Here is a 6,738-nt window from a genome sequence, read left to right as displayed (position 1 = left end):
TAAAATACCACCACACGATAGTCTAGTAGTGAAAAGAGGTATCTCTTCTACATACAGTCAGTTTATCATTACAAAGAGATTTGACCTCAGATTTCCTTATTCATGAGTTGAATTCTGGCTGTTATCATTGCTGTTTGATCTGTTGATATGCAGAGTTGAATTACCCTTCTATTGTTATCTGTCCTTGTCTCTATATAATTTCATTTGGGTATGCTTTCCTGCTTCTTTTTATGTAGTAATTATTAGTAAAACAAATGGTTAAATTATTTTATTTCATTTTACTTGTGAATTCTGTTACATAATATTTATAAAATAGTGTCCATTCATATGTAAGTAGACAGAATCAAATAAAACAGTTAATTATAGGTGTATTTTGAAGCAAATTAAATTTTAAATGGCTTTTCCTTTATAATAAACAAAATGCAATCTGCTCAGGAATTTGAGGTGTGTGAACTCTTACAGATGGAGGAGACTGAGAAAAATTCTTCCATGCTCTGAGTTTAGACTCATCATAAAACTGGGAAATAGTTTTTCATAAATTTCAGATGGAAAATTGCCTCAGAGTGAACCAAAGGGATATACCTTTTGATTTCTTAAGTGTTATTGAAGAAAAAAAAATGTGCTATAAAAGTTAAAGAAAATAAAACCTTAAATGTGTCTAGAATCTTTAGAGAACATTTAGAAATCAAAGAACCCTAGCCTATATCACTAAGAATAATCATCACACAATTGTTCTCATTTTGCATTGTGCTCTCTGACTTAAATATGTACTTTAAATTGATGTTTTAATTATCATTACAGCTGTGTTATAGAGGAACGTTCTTAGAAATTGTGTATTTGCATGTTCACATGCACTTGTGTGTGTGTGTGTGTGTGTGTGTGTGTGTGTGTGTGTGTGTATGTGTGTGTCACTAAGAAGAGTATTTTACCTCCCACTGCCTGGGAAGATCATCCTCAATCATTAGTATTTACATAGCACTTGCTGCCATAGAATTCTAAGAGCAGAGGGATTCTGTTTTAAAGTCATGGGTAAGACAGTTTGTTTTTCCATGAACATACTGAAATTATGCACTGGGCAAATTAGTGAATTATACCAAATATGTCTCAAGGATAAATATAGTAATTTTCACAGCAAATGTTTTCCATCTCTCAGGAAATCTATGTTTGTCATGGAATGACAAGTTCTTTGGAGGGTGGGGGACTGAAACGGTTGTCTTTGAAAACTGATTTTACATTTCATTAAATAACAAGGAAAATATAACAAATATATTATAGTTAATGGAAATACTTGAATGTGATCTTTTTGGTGAAATAGAAGTGGAAAGTGGAAAAAGACAGATCCTCGTCTCCCACTCCAGGTTGATCATTATCAACCATAACTTTAAAATTTTAAATTATAAAAGATATCTCATTTTGGGAAGTTCATGTGAATTTATACCAAAGAACTAGTCTTGTAATGTAGTAACTGAGAACTAATGTGCTTTTATAAGATGATAACTTTGCTATATTCCTGTGTAGTAATGCCAAAAAATAATCAAGTTTAAAATATGACTTGACTTACAGTATAAATTGGCATAAGAGATTTCATATTTGTGTATCCACTGCTATATTTTTCTTAAAAATGAAATGAATAAAATGTTACCTAAGATTTTATGCCTGCTAAAAGCACATAAATAATATAAAATTCAGTGTAAACAGATGATGGAATCCCTTGCTGAATCTCACCATTAGCTCTCCAGATAACCCCAGATCTTTTGTTGTTTGTCCTGATATTTTTTTTCTTCAAGTTTTATTTTTTAATCTGGTGTGTCTGAAATAAAAAATATTATTGGGTCTAATTATTATCATCACCATGGAAATGTTTTCAACTAACAAATAGTTGCTATTGATAAAACATATAACCCAGAGAGTCTTTCCAGAATGCCCAAGATATGTTACATAATACAACATGCTTCTTCACATGGGGGAACACCTGGGAAATAATTGTGTGTGTCTTGATTTTTTCATACAAAATAAACATAAAAGCAACATCCATGTCTCTAAAACATTGGGTCACGTACTCTTGAGAAAAATTTGCTTTCTTCCAAACAAGTAATCAGTCAAACATGCTTATGAGCATCAGAACTATTTCTTTGTATCCTCATTATGTGATGCTTATCAAGGGGATAGGAAGTCAAGATAGCAATGGCAGCTTCAGCCTGCTCTTATCCAGCTAACAAAAACATGAACATTCTTGAGATCTGGAAGCATCCCCTTTGCAGTGAGTGGTAAAGTAGGCCACTCAGTAGATGATAACACCCTACAAAGATACATTAAAAAGCCTTAATACAAATCTTTAATCTCATTGGAGTTACAGATTTTAACCAGGAAGTCATGGAAGACTTTGAATTCCCTAGAGGCTTCAGCTTTGGCCACATCAGCTCTTCTGTGATAGACAAAATGAAGAAGGAATATAAAGGACAATCAGTGACACCAACTAATTTTAGATTCCCTGTAAAATGGTGGCCAAACTGACTCTTCCTGTCCACACCACCCTGGAAAAACTGTTTGTATTTATCTCTGAAGGCAAAATTGAGAGCTCAGAGAAGTATCTAATGTCACCAGCCAGGTTACCATGCCAGAAGGATAGGACCCCTCACTCCTTGGGGATATGAAACATACGGTATATAATGCCCTTGCATTACTTATCTGTTGCTTGTGGCATGTTGATTCTGCAGCAGCAGCTTGACACATGAGATCTTCTGCCATCCCTTTGGAGATGGCCTTGGCCATCCCACCTACCAAGAAGTCCTTGGGAATGGCACAACAGCTTCTAGCATGCTGGAAGTAAAGGAGAGACGGGCAAGCACAGGACAAATGGCTTTGGTTCTACAACTTTGGGATGAATCCCAAATCTTTCATCTGCTTCTTAAAACAAAGTAACCATTAAATTTTGAGAAAGTCCATGTACTTGTTACATGATAATGTTAAGGGAATGTGAGCTTCAAAATACTTGAAAACATGAGCTGTTCTAGAGTCCTCACAATTCTTTCACCATGAAATGTTCTTCATAGTGGAAACAAAAGAAACACTAGAAAATGATACTGAAAGATGTACAGTCGAGCCTTGTCAGTGTTCTATAAGATCAACCCTAGTTGCCACAGCTTCTGTTTTCTTCCCATTTCTCCAGTCTGTGCTGTTTTTACATTTTGTTTGAGTGATCTGCATAAGGAAGTCTTGACAAATAAAAGCTGTAGAAACCACCTTCTTGATTTTTCTCTGGCCAGGTGTGTGTGTGTGTGTGTGTGTGTGTGTGTGTGTGTGTGTGTGTGACCTTATTTGCAAGTCAGAGCTATGTGGATGTCAGTCATGGTTAGCTATTAAACATCATGCTGCAATCAGTTAATATTTTACATCCATTTCTAGGTAACACATTGTGCTTAATGTAGAAAGTTAGAGGCCAAAAATGAAGACTAGCATTTCTTCATGAAATTGCATTGTTGACAACAGAATTGAGCTAGCATTATTTAAATTTTATTTTTGCAGACTTACGTAACAAAGGCTTTACCAGGAAAAAGTTAAAAAATTGATGTGACTAGTCATCAACCTTTAACAAGGTTTCTAACTGACAGCTGAACTAAAGGAAAACAACACTACCTATAGTTAAAACCATTAAAACTAATAATCATTTTTATACAAAACAATATTGGGATGACTGATCTCAAAGATATGAAGTTATTTTCTGTTACAACTACCAGTATGTAGTCCTGTAAAGCAAATGCTACCCATACAGATATAATTGATCATGATTGACAAAATTATACAATGACAGCTTCAATAATTTATAAACTAATTCATTATTATTTTTCTTGCGATTGGCAGGAGTTTGCATTTGTACCTGGAGATGTTTGAGATTCTGCATAACCAAGGTTTATTTTCTATGTACTGTAAAACACAGGATGTTCTCTTTAATAACCTGAAATTTTAATAAGGGCCTAAGAAACAGTTGAAAAAGTGAGTGAACTTATATTTAAATTAGGTCTTTGAGAGCTTGGAGATTCTAACTTGGTGAACTCTAATTAAATCCCTGAAGGCCACTGGGTCTGCCTCCCTCATACTTGATGGTGAAAGTAAGGTCTTCAAAAGAGTCCCTTGACAGTATACAAGTGGAGAGGAAAAGAATCCAGCAACCCTTCACGATAGCATTACATAAAGCCAGAATTCCAGAAGGACTTCCAGACAGGGAAAACAATGATGTCTGAAGCCAGAGAACTCATAATGCAGGGAAAGCAGGGAAAAGGAGAATTTGTAAAGAGAAGTAATTCAAAACTATCACTCCAACTTCAGCATGGATATAAAATCAGACAAAGCAGGAAATGCTATGTATACATATTGATACACATATAGCATATCTTATTCTATATATTCTGCAATTAACATTTATAGTAAGAAATGCAAAGGTACAGAATGGGCTTTGTTAGTTGTTATTCTGACATTATGGTGGCTTTTTCATTAGGGCACATTTTCCATATTCATAGTTATCCATTATTTTCCTTCTCAGTTAAATTTCGCCACTTACTGAATCAGCGAGTCTAATTCTGAGTGTGAGAACCAAACAGGTATTGGATCTACATAAAAATGGCTGTGATCTCCATAAGTGGGCCTTGTTCAGTACCACTATGAACTTCTTCATTTACCAAGACCCAAGAGTATGAGACATGTGGAGAATCTGAACTTTCCCCTTTGATTTAAAATATATGCCAAACCAGGATTTCTTGATATTGTAAAACATGCAGAAAAATATCTTTTTAGCCCTTAGGTACAGAATGCCTCAGATAGCTTTTTAAAAGAAACATCTCTTCTACTTTTATTGGATGTGCTGCATACATTAAAATGTAGCAAAGCATTCTGGTGTCTGTCTACATAAGATTTCTATGGTTGCCTTTCTCTGTAACATCTTTGTCTGGTACTGGAGCAATGTTGCAGTCAGGGAATTGAAGGCATAATGCCTCGCAACCAAGTAGGAATCAACTCAGAAATGCATTTAAGAATCAACTCTATCTCACCACATTAATAGGAAAGAATGCCCATATAATAACTCAGAATGTGCAGAAAAGAACCTGGGCCAAATGTAACAGCTAGTCATGTATGAGAACGCAAACCAGGGCTAAAGGAGATTGCCAACTCGACAAAACCTAAACACAGTTGACTTCTTAATGGCAAAAGACTGAATGCTTCCCAGGACCAAGGAAATGAAAAGGCTTATCATGTTCATGAAACACTATATTCAGGGTATGAATCCATATTATAATGTGAAGAAGATAAAAGACATTAATAAAAAAAAAAGAAACATCTGTGTTTGCCTTTCAGATATCTAGTATATAACAAAACATTCAATTTGGCTGTCAACTTAGACCAGTCTGTATGGAATATAATACAACAGTATTGTATTCCATATATATTGCTGCTCTGGGGCATTGATACTTTTTAATAGTCCTTATTTTATCAAGGACATTTAATCAGAATATTGGGTTCTGCCAACAGTGACAAAATGCTCCTGAGGTCCCTCATCCCATGGATAATTAAAGAGGACAGGCACACTGCTTCATTCTCTATTCCTGTGTCACCACCATGTGGGCCAGTATGTTGGTCATTTAACAGTTGATTGAGGTGTCAACCTTGCATTTATCCCAACCAAACTCTTTGTGAAGCAATACAGTGGCTTAGAAAACTTAGAATTCATACTTTTGTAGTTTGCTCTACTTTTTATTTCAAAAAGACTTTTAAAGTCCCATGAATGCTATTTCGATCACTAGGGTGTCGAAATGGAAGTACTGATTCTTGATGCTCTGGATATACCTCAACCCCAAAGGGATACTGAGCTACTGGGTGCTCGCTTTGTTCTCAACTGTAAGTTTCAAAAGTTTTATTTACTTTTTGAACTCTTTACTACTACAAAAGTGTCATGGTGCTTTTGTGGTTTGCCACTTAAGTGGCTTCATCTTTTAGTGGGGAGAAAATGAAAGCAGCAAGCAAAACATAGAGGAGTTTAGTTTGTTCTCCGATCAAAGGGGTCACTTATTGATCTGGTGCTTGAAAGGGAAGATCTGTTTTGGGGAAAGCCATTGTACTATACAGAGTTTGAAAACTTCTCTTTTTATTATCTCCTGCAACATGATAAGTCTATGTGGATTCTTATTTTATCAGAAGCAAGTTTCACAATGAAAATTAATCTTGGATCATCAATGTGGCCAAGTAATAGTTCTGGAAAAACTGAAAATGAAAAATAATAATTGAAGCTGATTAGAATGCTGATAATTTCTGATTTATTTTAGATATATTACTTGTCCCCATGATAGATTTTTATTAAATATTTTGCTCCTTCATCTCTTAAGTTGTAAATGGAAGTTAGAGTTTAAAATTAATATTCTCTACCTTCTTACCTTGTGCATTTCCTAACCATTGGAAGGAACTTGAATGTTCTACAGAAGGATAATCCAAGGAACTGGACTTAAATGGAACCAGAAATTTCAAATTTATTTTAACTACAGGCCCATATGTGAGTGTGTGCTAATTAGTTAAGTTCTGCTTGTATTTCTCCTGGTTTTGGAGACTTTTAATAATGATGATAAGAAGCCATAGTGTAATATGCATGACTAAGTGGTGTATACAGAGAACTTCACAGAGAAGTCTTGCCTTGAACAGCAGAACTAGGTTTTGAACCATCTTCCTTTGTAGAAAAAGTAAACACTTTCTGTG

At 34.9% G+C, this 6,738-nt stretch overlaps 1 pseudogene; it reads right to left on the bottom strand.

Annotated features, from left to right (window-relative positions):
* Positions 1 to 2,099: 2,099 nt before the first annotated feature.
* Positions 2,100 to 6,431, bottom strand: LOC118596548 (annotated as a pseudogene).
* Positions 6,432 to 6,738: the final 307 nt, after the last annotated feature.

The sequence above is a fragment of the Onychomys torridus genome, chromosome 15 (assembly GCF_903995425.1).
Source record: "Onychomys torridus chromosome 15, mOncTor1.1, whole genome shotgun sequence".
Taxonomy (NCBI): domain Eukaryota; kingdom Metazoa; phylum Chordata; class Mammalia; order Rodentia; family Cricetidae; genus Onychomys; species Onychomys torridus.
The sequence above is the reverse complement of the archived record's forward strand: the minus strand, read 5'-3'. Positions and strand labels throughout refer to the sequence as shown.